Raw genomic sequence first — 10,721 nt, 5'->3', positions numbered from 1 at the left:
TTGATAAATGGAACCCGCATCCTCTTCCGCGCCCTCGCCCTCGGACCTCCAAAGAATTTTCTGCATCCTCTCCCCCTAGCCGGGTCAGTTCTTCCAGTATAGTAATTTATTTGTGCAGCCAAAAGTTTGGTCTGTGTGTCTGACTCTTTTAATTTAGTCTGTCTGTCAGCATGCTCTGCATGACGCTTGACTTCCTCGTACGTTGGCGGTCCTCCCAGCTTTATGCAGGACGTGCAGACTTTGCTTTGAATGTCACTTCTCAGTCCTGAGATGAAAGGAGGCAACAGCAGCACGAGTTCTATCGCTTGCATTGGTCTAGTCCAGAGTGATTAGTCATCAGATCTTGCAATCAGTGAGCCCATTAATCCACTGTCTCATCTTTTTTCTGCTTAGCGGCTGAAATTAGTGACCAGTCTGTGCCCTTTTTATATTTTTCTGCCAGGGCTTCTTTCAAAGGGCTCTCACTGGGCGAGGAAAGGACCTTCATTCCCGGAGCCTCGGGGAAGAGCTTCATTCCAACGCCAAGGGGGCACCGTTATGATCACCGTGATTTACAGTTGCCCATGTGGTGCTCCGCTGTACCTGTGTCCACTCTGCAGCATTTGTTTTATACATGTTATCCAGCTGCTGTAACTGCTCCACAAATTTCAGTCCACCGACCGCTTTGGGGTCGGGCAGTTCAGACACCACATCTTTTAATTCTTCAATGTCCCAATTTCAGTGAATCATTTCAGTAGTGGGATTATTATTGCCTGGAGGTTGTGCGGGATCATGTCGGGGGTTGGGGGACTTCAATGAGGGGGCAAGAGAATGTCGAGCCAGAAGGATTAGGGGAGCCAAAGGGGGAAGTAAAACCACTCATTAGGTTTAGAGCAGAGGGTCTGACTTCTGATGCGCTGGGGAGACAGATGACTCTTCTGGTTTCTGCCATTGCAAACCCAGTAGCACCTTGTGAATGATCTGAATTATCTTCCTCAGGGTCAATATGTGAGGACGGGTCATAATGATATTGTTCATCGTAAAAACCTGCTCCAGACGGTTCGTCTGTTAACAGGGGTGCAGTTGGAGGAGAGGGTGCAGGAGGTGGAAGCGGGGGAGTTTGGTAAGGAGGGGGTGGACAGATTACGGGGTATAGGCGTCTTTCTTTTCGGTCTGCTTTCTTTTACTTTCAAACTTGGGCGCTGTCTCTACCTTCATTTTCTGCAACGCTAGCAATAATTCTTCCTTTTCTTTTCGTGTTTTGACCTCAGCAGCCAGCAGGTCGTTACGCCTCTGCTTATTCCACTTCTTACATGCCTTTTTAATATCCAACCCAGTCTGCTTCTCTATTAACTTTCTAGGGGACCCGCCTTTCAATCCCGACGGTGTACTAGGAGCCTGGTGATTCTTTGAAAATAATCCTTCTAACATTAGGTTTTGAGGACCCTGGGGGACCTGTTTGACTGGCTTTGCTATTTGTTTTTTCCATAGTGAGCAGCGGGGTATCAGCAGAAAGTGACTCAGCCCTCGTTTACTCCCCGTTCTACCCGCTGTCCGCTCCTATCCCTGGATTTCAACTTCAGGTGACTTCGTGTCCGTTTATTCGAGTCAGCAGAATCCTACATCAATACTCAGTATGGCATCCGGCTATGGAGGTTTATACCCCAAGTCCTTCCGCTAAACACACCTTGTATGCGTCAATCTGCCAGGGTATAGTCTCCATCACCTGAGTAACCCGTTGAGACAAGAGTATGACTAGACAGCAGATGGAAAACTCAACCTCCTGTTTATTTAGACACACACTTTTAACAATGCCCTTTCACCCCTGTTCCTCTTTATTATTTTAGGAGCGTGCCACGCGCCCCTTTCTATTCCATTTCACAAGGGGTGACTTGCTAACATTCACACTGTGCCATTACCTTCCGTGAGTCCCTAGAACCCTCCTATGGTTCTGATACAGTATGCTTTCTATTCTTTTTATACTCCTATTACTTCTGGCACACCAGTCAAACCAACGGGAATCCCCCTGATCTACTCACTGTGACTCCGTCCACCTGCCTGGAAATTCCCGTCAAGTCGTGCGTCGTATCGGCTAGGAGGAGGTCAGGGACTCCCCACACAGGAAACGCCCAAGGCAGGCCAGTCCTAACTTATACCGGAGCTGGTCCTCGATCCGGCCGGAATCGAACGTCCTCTGGACGATCCTGCTCGAGGAGTCGTCTGTCCGTCTCCTGCCCCACGTTTGTGCGCCAAAACTGTGGACGAAGACACCAGACAAGACAACAGGTGTGGTCATATAGCAGCTTTATTTTCTCATCGTCACAGTGAGCAGGTTTCAGAAAAGCAGGCAATCAATATTACATGACAGCATCAGGGCTATTCTGAACAACTGTTTGTTGGGTGGGGCAAAGTTTTATTACCCCTAGAATGCGTGATTTAATATTCATTATGAAAATGCAACAGTCAACATTTTACTATACACAATCCTTGAGCCCCTTCAATGCTGCTTTTGCAACTTGATTCCTTGGCTCCTTTGTTATGGCATTCAGATGTAAACTAAGGGAAACTGTGATAAGGCAGTCTCAGTGTGGAATGCTTAGACCTTGAGTCCTTTTGACAAATATTTTTCTGTTTGCTCAGCAAAGCATGTTTTTAAAGCTTACTTCTGCTTAACTCCTTAGACAAGGATTAGTACAAGGGAACGAAGAGAACATTCATCTTCCACAGTATACTTCTGCAATGTCTGATATTATTACATCTTTGAACTTTAGATACAATTCAGCAGAAATCCCGTCACAGCCTGGTGCTTTGCCTCCTTTACATGATTTAATAGCATTTTCGATTTCTTTGGCCGTCACTTCTTCTGCCAGTTTTTCTCCATCTACTTCTGGTATTTATCTTTCTAACACCCTCACCATTTCATCCATTTTTTCTTTCTTAGGTGTTTTCCCCTTATACAAATTTCTGTAGAATTCTTCAATAATCTCTGTTATCTCAATTCTGTTTGTAACAATTCTGCCGTCTTTGTCTTTAATTTCTTCTGTCTCCTTTTCTCACCTTCTTTCACTTTCTCGAAGAAACCCCTTCAGCACTTTTCCCCTTCTTCTGTTACATTTACCTTACTTTTAAATTTAATTTTCTCCACTTTTCTTTAAAGTGTCTTTAATTTCTTTTTTACTCTTCTTATGTCTTCTTCCATCAGTCTTCCTCGTCTCTCCTCTTCATAGAGTTCTTCCATGTCTTTTTGCAGACTCTCCTTTTCTGCTCTTTCTTCATGGATTTTATGTTTCTCCCTGCCCTTTGGAAAAAGATCTGTGTTTTGTCTTTTGTTGTTTCCCAGAACTCTTGCTTATTCTCACACCAATATTTTAGTGTCCTTCATTACTTATAATTCTCTATGTATTCATTGAATATACTCTTGTCTTCTAAGAGTTTCACATTTAATTTAAATGATGTCTTTCTTTTCCCTCACAACTTGCCTTTTTTCTACCATAGTCCAAAACATCAAATGCTCAGAGAAGTAGACTGGTTTTAACATGCAGTCGTTCGGCTACAATTCTTGCTTGTAAAAATGAAATCGATCCTGGATTTCCATTCCACTCCTACACTCCTCTAGTTTTGTTTAACTGATCACTACTTCTTAATATCTTTTTCGGTATCTTTGCTGTTTTGTCCAGCTTTTTATTTGGTTGTTTCTCTTGTACTGAGCAATTAAAATCTCCAGCCACAATAACTTTGCTTTCGTTAATTATTGTTATATCTAGTTCTTTTAGAAATTCCCACCTCTCTTGTTTTTGCTTTTAACCGAAAGGTTGGTAGTTCAAGCCCACCCAGGGACGGGCTGACTTTTGTCAGGATGCAAGGAGATTATGGGATAGTTCACTCTGCTTAGCACCAGGCAGGTAAAGAAACCTTCTGCCTCGGTCGAGGACTCTCGTACGGGTCACTGCAGTGAGTGACGCTTTTGCTTGCTTTCTTATCCGGGCTACTAATCCTTATCTGGCCACCAGACGAACAAGTAGCGTCGGGCACCTTGCTAAAGAGTGCCCCGGTAGCCCTGCCCCCCAAGAAAGAAAGCTGTATCTGACCGGGCCGACTCCCGAATCTGCACTGCCTGCTTCTATGACTCATGTCTGAAACGATAGTCTACTCGAGAGACAGACGCGGCTAATATATATATATATATATTGATCTTTCACGTGTACATAATACTTTTCTCTATTTTTTTGTTTATTTTCGATTTGAAAACGCAGCCTTCTGATCTGGACTCAGATACAATACCGTTGCGCCACGAAGTCTGCTGCACCCATGTTTGCTGGTTGAGATTGTGGCACGGCACTGGGGTGGGCTGCTCACCGGGGTTGTGCACAAAAGACACTGTGGGCCTCCCCGTCGGGGAATCGAACCCCGGTCTCCCACGTGACAGGCGGGGATACTGACCACTATACTAATGAGGAACGCTGCCAGCTCACCTGCCGCCATCGTCGCCCACTTGTCAAAAGTCCCCACCCTTCCATGCCTTGCGGCTGTTTAGCATGCGATTGTGAACTGTTGCTCAATTTTAATTAATTAATTAATTAATTAATTAAACAATTTGAGAGTATTGACCACAAACCCTACACGAGCGCAGTCTTTCGCTGGGGCCAGCTACAAGTGGCTCCTCCGCAGCAGACGGTCGCTTTATTTCCGAGTAGAGCCACCCAGAACCACCTGCTTGCATTTTCTGCTTCTACCACTAAGTGATCTGTGGCGCTGTTGACTGCACTGTGGTGCACATCTCACCCCACGGTCACGAGCGGAGATCCCTGGTCTGGCGTGAAAGTCTCTGGCACCATTTCCACCTTCACAACTGAGCGTGTGCTAATCACTTCAGCTCATCCCTTAGGTTTGGCGATCTCGCCTCGCACGAGACCGTGGTTGGGAACAATCTGTGCTTCGGGGTTTCCCAGCAGGGTACGACCCCATTTATCGTCGTCTTCGGGTGTATGTCTCTGTGGCGCAAGCAGTTAGCGTGTTCGGCTGTTAACCGAAAGGTTGGTAGTTCAAGCCCACCCAGGGACGGGCTGACTTTTGTCAGGATGTGAGGAGTTAAGGGATTGTTCACCCTGCTTACAACCAGACAGGCAAAGTAACCTTCTGCCTCGGTCGAGGACTCTCGTACGGGTCACTGCAGTGAGTGACGCTTTTGCTTGCTTTCTCCTTTCCGCTCTATCCGGGCTACAAATCCTTATCCTGCCGCTAGGTGAACAAGTAGCCTCGGGCACCTTGCTAAAGAGTGGCCCGCACAGCCCTGCCCCTCAAGAAAACAAGCTGAATCTGACCGGGCCAACTGATGGATCTGCACTGCTTGCCTCAACGACTATTGTCTGAAACGATACTCTACTCGAGAGACAGACGGGGAAAGTACATGTAGATCTTTCGTGTGTATTTATTACTTTTGTCTATTTTTTTTTTGATTTTCGACTTGGGTGTGCCATAAAGAGCGTGACCCCGACGTGATTTGAACACGCAGCCTTCTGATCTGGAGTCAGACGCGCTACCGTTGCGCCACGAGGTCGGCTGCTCCCATGTTTGCTGGGTGAGATTGTGGCACGGCACTGGGGTTGGCTGCTCACCGGCGTTGTGCACAAAAGACACTGTGGGCCTCCCCGTCGGGGAATCGAACCCCGGTCTCCCGCGTGACAGGCGGGGATACTCACCACTATACTAACGAGGAATGCTACATGTATGCTTGCCGCCATCGTTGCCCACTTGTCAAAAGTCCCCACCTTTCCCCGCCTTCTGGCTGTTTAGCATGCGATCGTGAACTGTTGCTCAATTTTATTTATTTAATTAATTAATTAATTAGACAATTTGACAGTATTGACCACAAACCCTACACGAGCGCAGTCTTTCGCTGGGGCCAGCTACAAGTGGCTCCTCCGCAGCAGACGGTCGCTTTATTTCTGAGTAGAGCCACCCAGAACCACCTGCTTGCATTTTCTGCTTCTACCACTAAGTGATCTGTGGCGCTGTTGATGCACTGTGGTGCACATCTCACACCACCGTCATGAGCGGAGATCCCTGGTCTGGCGTGAAAATCTCTAGCACCGTTCCCACCTTCTCACCTGAGCGTGTGCTATTCACTTCAGCTCCTCCCTTAGGTTTGGCGATCTCGCCTCGCACGAGACCGTGGTTGGGAACAATCTGTGCTTCGGGGTTTCCCAGCAGGGTACGACCCCATTTATCGTCGTCTTCGGGCGCATCTCTCGTCGTTTCTGTGGCGCAATCGGTTAGCGTGTTCGGCTGTTAACCGAACGGTTGGTGTTTCAAGCCCACCCAGGGATGGGCTGACTTATGTGAGGAGATTAAGGGATTGTTCACCCTGCTTACAACCAGACAGGCAAAGTAACCTTCTGCCTCGGTCGAGGACTCTCGTATGGGTCACTGCAGTGAGTGACGCTTTTGCTTGGTTTCTTATCCGGGCTACTAATCCTTATCCGGCCGCCAGACGAACAAGTAGCCTCGGGCACCTTGCTAAAGAGTGGCCCGCACAGCCCTGCCCCTCAAGAAAACAAGCTGAATCTGACCGGGCCAACTGCTGGATCTGCACTGCTTGCCTCAACGACTCTTGTCTGAAACGATACTCTACTCGAGAGACAGACGGGGAAAATACATGTAGATCTTTCGTGTGTATTTATTACTTTTGTCTATTTTTTTTTGATTTTCGACTTGGGTGTGCCATAAAGAGCGTGACCCCGACGTGATTTGAACACGCAGCCTTCTGATCTGGAGTCAGACGCGCTACCGTTGCGCCACGAGGTCAGTTGCTCCCATTTCTGCTGGGTGAGATTGTGGCACGGCACTGGGGTTGGCTGCTCACCAGCGATGTGCACAAAAGACAGTGTGGGCCTCCCCGTCGGGGAATCGAACCCCGGTCTCCCGCGTGACAGGCGGGGATACTCACCACTATACTAACGAAGAACGCTGCAAGTACGCCTGCCACCATCGTCGCCCACTTGTCAAAAGTCCCCACCTGTCCCCGTCTTGCGGCTGTTTAGCATGCGATCGTGAACTGTTGCTCAATTTTAATTAATTAATTAATTAATTAATTAATTAAGTAGACAATTTGACAGTATTGACCACAAACCCTACACGAGCGCAGTCTTTCGCTGGGGCAAGCTACAAGTGGCTCCTCCGCAGCAGACGGTCGCTTTATTTCCGAGTAGAGCCACCCAGAACCACCTGCTTGCATTTTCTGCTTCTACCACTAAGTGATCTGTGGCGCTGTTGACTGCACTGTGGTGCACATCTCACCCTACGGTCACGAGCGGAGATCTCTGGTCTGGCGTGAAAGTCTCTGGCACCGTTCCCACCTTCTCACCTGAGCGTGTGCTATTCACTTCAGCTCCTCCCTTAGGTTTGGCGATCTCGCCTCGCACGAGACCGTGGTTGGGGACAATCTGTACTTCGGGGTTTCCCAGCAGGGTACGACCCCATTTATCGTCGTCTTCGGGCACATCTCTCATTGTCTCTGTGGCGCAATCGGTTAGCGTGTTCGGCTGTTAACCGAAAGGTTGGTGGTTCCAGCCCACCCAGGGACAGGCTGACTTTTGTCAGGATGTGAGGAGATTAAGGGATTGTTCACCCTGCTTACAACCAGACAGGCAAAGTAACCTTCTGCCTCGGTCGAGGACTCTCGTATGGGTCACTGCAGTGAGTGACGCTTTTGCTTGGTTTCTTATCCGGGCTACTAATCCTTATCCGGCCGCCAGACGAACAAGTAGCCTCGGGCACCTTGCTAAAGAGTGGCCCGCACAGCCCTGCCCCTCAAGAAAACAAGCTGAATCTGACCGGGCCAACTGCTGGATCTGCACTGCTTGCCTCAACGACTCTTGTCTGAAACGATACTCTACTCGAGAGACAGACGGGGAAAATACATGTAGATCTTTCGTGTGTATTTATTACTTTTGTCTATTTTTTTTTTGATTTTCAACTTGGGTGTGCCATAAAGAGCGTGACCCCGACGTGACTTGAACACGCAGCCTTCTGATCTGGAGTCAGACGCCCTACCGTTGCGCCACGAGGTCAGTTGCTCCCATTTTTGCTGGGTGAGATTGTGGCACGGCACTGGGGTTGGCTGCTCACCAGCGATGTGCACAAAAGACAGTGTGGGCCTCCCCGTCGGGGAATCGAACCACAGTCTCCCGCGTGACAGGCGGGGATACTCACCACTATACTAACGAGGAACGCTGCAAGTACTCCTGCCACCATCGTCGCCCACTTGTCAAAAGTCCCCACCTGTCCCCGTGTTGCGGCTGTTTAGCATGCGATCGTGAACTGTTGCTCAATTTCAATTAATTAATTAATTAATTAATTAATTAAGTAGACAATTTGACAGTATTGACCACAAACCCTACACGAGCGCAGTCTTTCGCTGGGGCAAGCTACAAGTGGCTCCTCCGCAGCAGACGGTCGCTTTATTTCCGAGTAGAGCCACCCAGAACCACCTGCTTGCATTTTCTGCTTCTACCACTAAGTGATCTGTGGCGCTGTTGACTGCACTGTGGTGCACATCTCACCCCACGGTCACGAGCGGAGATCCCTGGTCTGGCGTGAAAGTCTCTGGCACCGTTCCCACCTTCTCACCTGAGCGTGTGCTATTCACTTCAGCTCCTCCCTTAGGTTTGGCGATCTCGCCTCGCACGAGACCGTGGTTGGGAACAATCTGTGCTTCGGGGTTTCCCAGCAGGGTACGACCCCATTTATCGTCGTCTTCGGGCACATCTCTCGTTGTCTCTGTGGCGCAATCGGTTAGCGCGTTCGGCTGTTAACCGAAAGGTTGGTGGTTCAAGCCCACCCAGGGACGGGCTGACTTTTGTCAGGATGTGAGGAGATTAAGGGATTGTTCACCCTGCTTACAACCAGACAGGCAAAGTAACCTTCTGCCTCGGTCGAGGACTCTCGTATGGGTCACTGCAGTGAGTGACGCTTTTGCTTGGTTTCTTATCCGGGCTACTAATCCTTATCCGGCCGCCAGACGAACAAGTAGCCTCGGGCACCTTGCTAAAGAGTGGCCCGCACAGCCCTGCCCCTCAAGAAAACAAGCTGAATCTGACCGGGCCAACTGCTGTATCTGCACTGCTTGCCTCAACGACTCTTGTCTGAAACGATACTCTACTCGAGAGACAGACGGGGAAAATACATGTAGATCTTTCGTGTGTATTTATTACTTTTGTCTATTTTTTTTTTGATTTTCGACTTGGGTGTGCCATAAAGAGCGTGACCCCGATGTGATTTGAACACGCAGCCTTCTGATCTGGAGTCAGACGCGCTACCGTTGCGCCACGAGGTCAGTTGCTCCCATTTTTGCTGGGTGAGATTGTGGCACGGCACTGGGGTTGGCTGCTCACCAGCGATGTGCACAAAAGACAGTGTGGGCCTCCCCGTCGGGGAATCGAACCCCGGTCTCCCGCGTGACAAGCGGGGATACTCACCACTATACTAACGAGGAACGCTGCAAGTATGCCTGCCACCATCGTCGCCCACTTGTCAAAAGTCCCCACCTGTCCCCGTCTTGCGGCTGTTTAGCATGCGATCCTGAACTGTTGCTCAATTTTAATTAATCAATTAATTAATTAATTAATTAATTAATTAAGTAGACAATTTGACAGTATTGACCACAAACCCTACACGAGCGCAGTCTTTCGCTGGGGCCAGCTACAAGTGGCTCCTCCGCAGCAGACGGTCGCTTTATTTCCGAGTAGAGCCACCCAGAACCACCTGCTTGCATTTTCTGCTTCTACCACTAAGTGATCTGTGGCGCTGTTGACTGCACTGTGGTGCACATCTCACCCCACGGTCACGAGCGGAGATCCCTGGTCTGGCGTGAAAGTCTCTGGCACCATTCCCACCTTCTCACCTGAGCGTGTGCTATTCACTTCAGCTCCTCCCTTAGGTTTGGCGATCTCGCCTCACACGAGACCGTGGTTGGGAACAATCTGTGCTTCGGGGTTTCCCAGCAGGGTACGACCCCATTTATCGTCGTCTTCGGGCACATCTCTCATTGTCTCTGTGGCGCAATCGGTTAGCGTGTTCGGCTGTTAACCGAAAGGTTGGTGGTTCAAGCCCACCCAGGAACGGGCTAACTTTTGTCATGATGTGAGGAGATTAAGGGATTGTTCACCCTGCTTACAACCAGACAGGCAAAATAACCTTCTGCCTCGGTCGAGGACTCTCGTATGGGTCACTGCAGTGAGTGACGCTTTTGCTTGGTTTCTTATCCGGGCTACTAATCCTTATCCGGCCGCCAGACGAACAAGTAGCCTCGGGCACCTTGCTAAAGAGTGGCCCGCACAGCCCTGCCCCTCAAGAAAACAAGCTGAATCTGACCGGGCCAACTGCTGGATCTGCACTGCTTGCCTCAACGACTCTTGTCTGAAACGATACTCTACTCGAGAGACAGACGGGGAAAATATATGTAGATCTTTCGTGTGTATTTATTACTTTTGTCTATTTTTTTTTTGATTTTCGACTTGGGTGTGCCATAAACAGCGTGACCCCGACGTGATTTGAACACGCAGCCTTCTGATCTGGAGTCAGACGAGCTACCGTTGCGCCACGAGGTCAGTTGCTCCCATTTTTGCTGGGTGAGATTGTGGCACGGCACTGGGGTTGGCTGCTCACCAGCGATGTGCACAAAAGACAGTGTGGGCCTCCCCGTCGGGGAATCGAACCCCGGTCTCCCGCGCGACAGGCGGGGA

General features: G+C 49.2%; 14 non-coding genes across 14 annotated transcripts in view; 5 read left to right on the top strand and 9 right to left on the bottom strand.

The window, feature by feature from the left end:
* Positions 1–4,966: 4,966 nt before the first annotated feature.
* trnan-guu (transfer RNA asparagine (anticodon GUU)) lies at positions 4,967–5,040 on the top strand. The gene has a single exon. It is a non-coding gene; the product is annotated as a tRNA-Asn (tRNA).
* A 424-nt stretch (positions 5,041–5,464) lies between these two features.
* trnaw-cca (transfer RNA tryptophan (anticodon CCA)) lies at positions 5,465–5,536 on the bottom strand. The gene has a single exon. It is a non-coding gene; the product is annotated as a tRNA-Trp (tRNA).
* Positions 5,537–5,623: 87 nt separating this feature from the next.
* trnad-guc (transfer RNA aspartic acid (anticodon GUC)) lies at positions 5,624–5,695 on the bottom strand. Its single transcript has one exon. It is a non-coding gene; the product is annotated as a tRNA-Asp (tRNA).
* A 537-nt stretch (positions 5,696–6,232) lies between these two features.
* Positions 6,233–6,306, top strand: trnan-guu (transfer RNA asparagine (anticodon GUU)). Its single transcript has one exon. It is a non-coding gene; the product is annotated as a tRNA-Asn (tRNA).
* A 405-nt stretch (positions 6,307–6,711) lies between these two features.
* Positions 6,712–6,783, bottom strand: trnaw-cca (transfer RNA tryptophan (anticodon CCA)). Its single transcript has one exon. It is a non-coding gene; the product is annotated as a tRNA-Trp (tRNA).
* Positions 6,784–6,870: 87 nt separating this feature from the next.
* trnav-gac (transfer RNA valine (anticodon GAC)) lies at positions 6,871–6,942 on the bottom strand. The gene has a single exon. It is a non-coding gene; the product is annotated as a tRNA-Asp (tRNA).
* Positions 6,943–7,488: 546 nt separating this feature from the next.
* Positions 7,489–7,562, top strand: trnan-guu (transfer RNA asparagine (anticodon GUU)). Its single transcript has one exon. It is a non-coding gene; the product is annotated as a tRNA-Asn (tRNA).
* Positions 7,563–7,976: 414 nt separating this feature from the next.
* Positions 7,977–8,048, bottom strand: trnaw-cca (transfer RNA tryptophan (anticodon CCA)). Its single transcript has one exon. It is a non-coding gene; the product is annotated as a tRNA-Trp (tRNA).
* Positions 8,049–8,753: 705 nt separating this feature from the next.
* trnan-guu (transfer RNA asparagine (anticodon GUU)) lies at positions 8,754–8,827 on the top strand. The gene has a single exon. It is a non-coding gene; the product is annotated as a tRNA-Asn (tRNA).
* A 414-nt stretch (positions 8,828–9,241) lies between these two features.
* trnaw-cca (transfer RNA tryptophan (anticodon CCA)) lies at positions 9,242–9,313 on the bottom strand. Its single transcript has one exon. It is a non-coding gene; the product is annotated as a tRNA-Trp (tRNA).
* Positions 9,314–9,400: 87 nt separating this feature from the next.
* Positions 9,401–9,472, bottom strand: trnad-guc (transfer RNA aspartic acid (anticodon GUC)). Its single transcript has one exon. It is a non-coding gene; the product is annotated as a tRNA-Asp (tRNA).
* A 554-nt stretch (positions 9,473–10,026) lies between these two features.
* trnan-guu (transfer RNA asparagine (anticodon GUU)) lies at positions 10,027–10,100 on the top strand. The gene has a single exon. It is a non-coding gene; the product is annotated as a tRNA-Asn (tRNA).
* A 414-nt stretch (positions 10,101–10,514) lies between these two features.
* trnaw-cca (transfer RNA tryptophan (anticodon CCA)) lies at positions 10,515–10,586 on the bottom strand. Its single transcript has one exon. It is a non-coding gene; the product is annotated as a tRNA-Trp (tRNA).
* An 87-nt stretch (positions 10,587–10,673) lies between these two features.
* Positions 10,674–10,721, bottom strand: part of trnad-guc (transfer RNA aspartic acid (anticodon GUC)) — a 72-nt gene continuing 24 nt past the window's right edge. Inside the window, exon 1 of the tRNA in view lies at positions 10,674–10,721. This exon is cut by the window's right edge and continues 24 nt beyond it. This is a non-coding gene — a tRNA (tRNA-Asp).

Source organism: Erpetoichthys calabaricus, chromosome 1 (assembly GCF_900747795.2).
Source record: "Erpetoichthys calabaricus chromosome 1, fErpCal1.3, whole genome shotgun sequence".
Lineage (NCBI taxonomy): Eukaryota > Metazoa > Chordata > Cladistia > Polypteriformes > Polypteridae > Erpetoichthys > Erpetoichthys calabaricus.
This window is presented reverse-complemented; position numbering and strand designations above follow the sequence as displayed.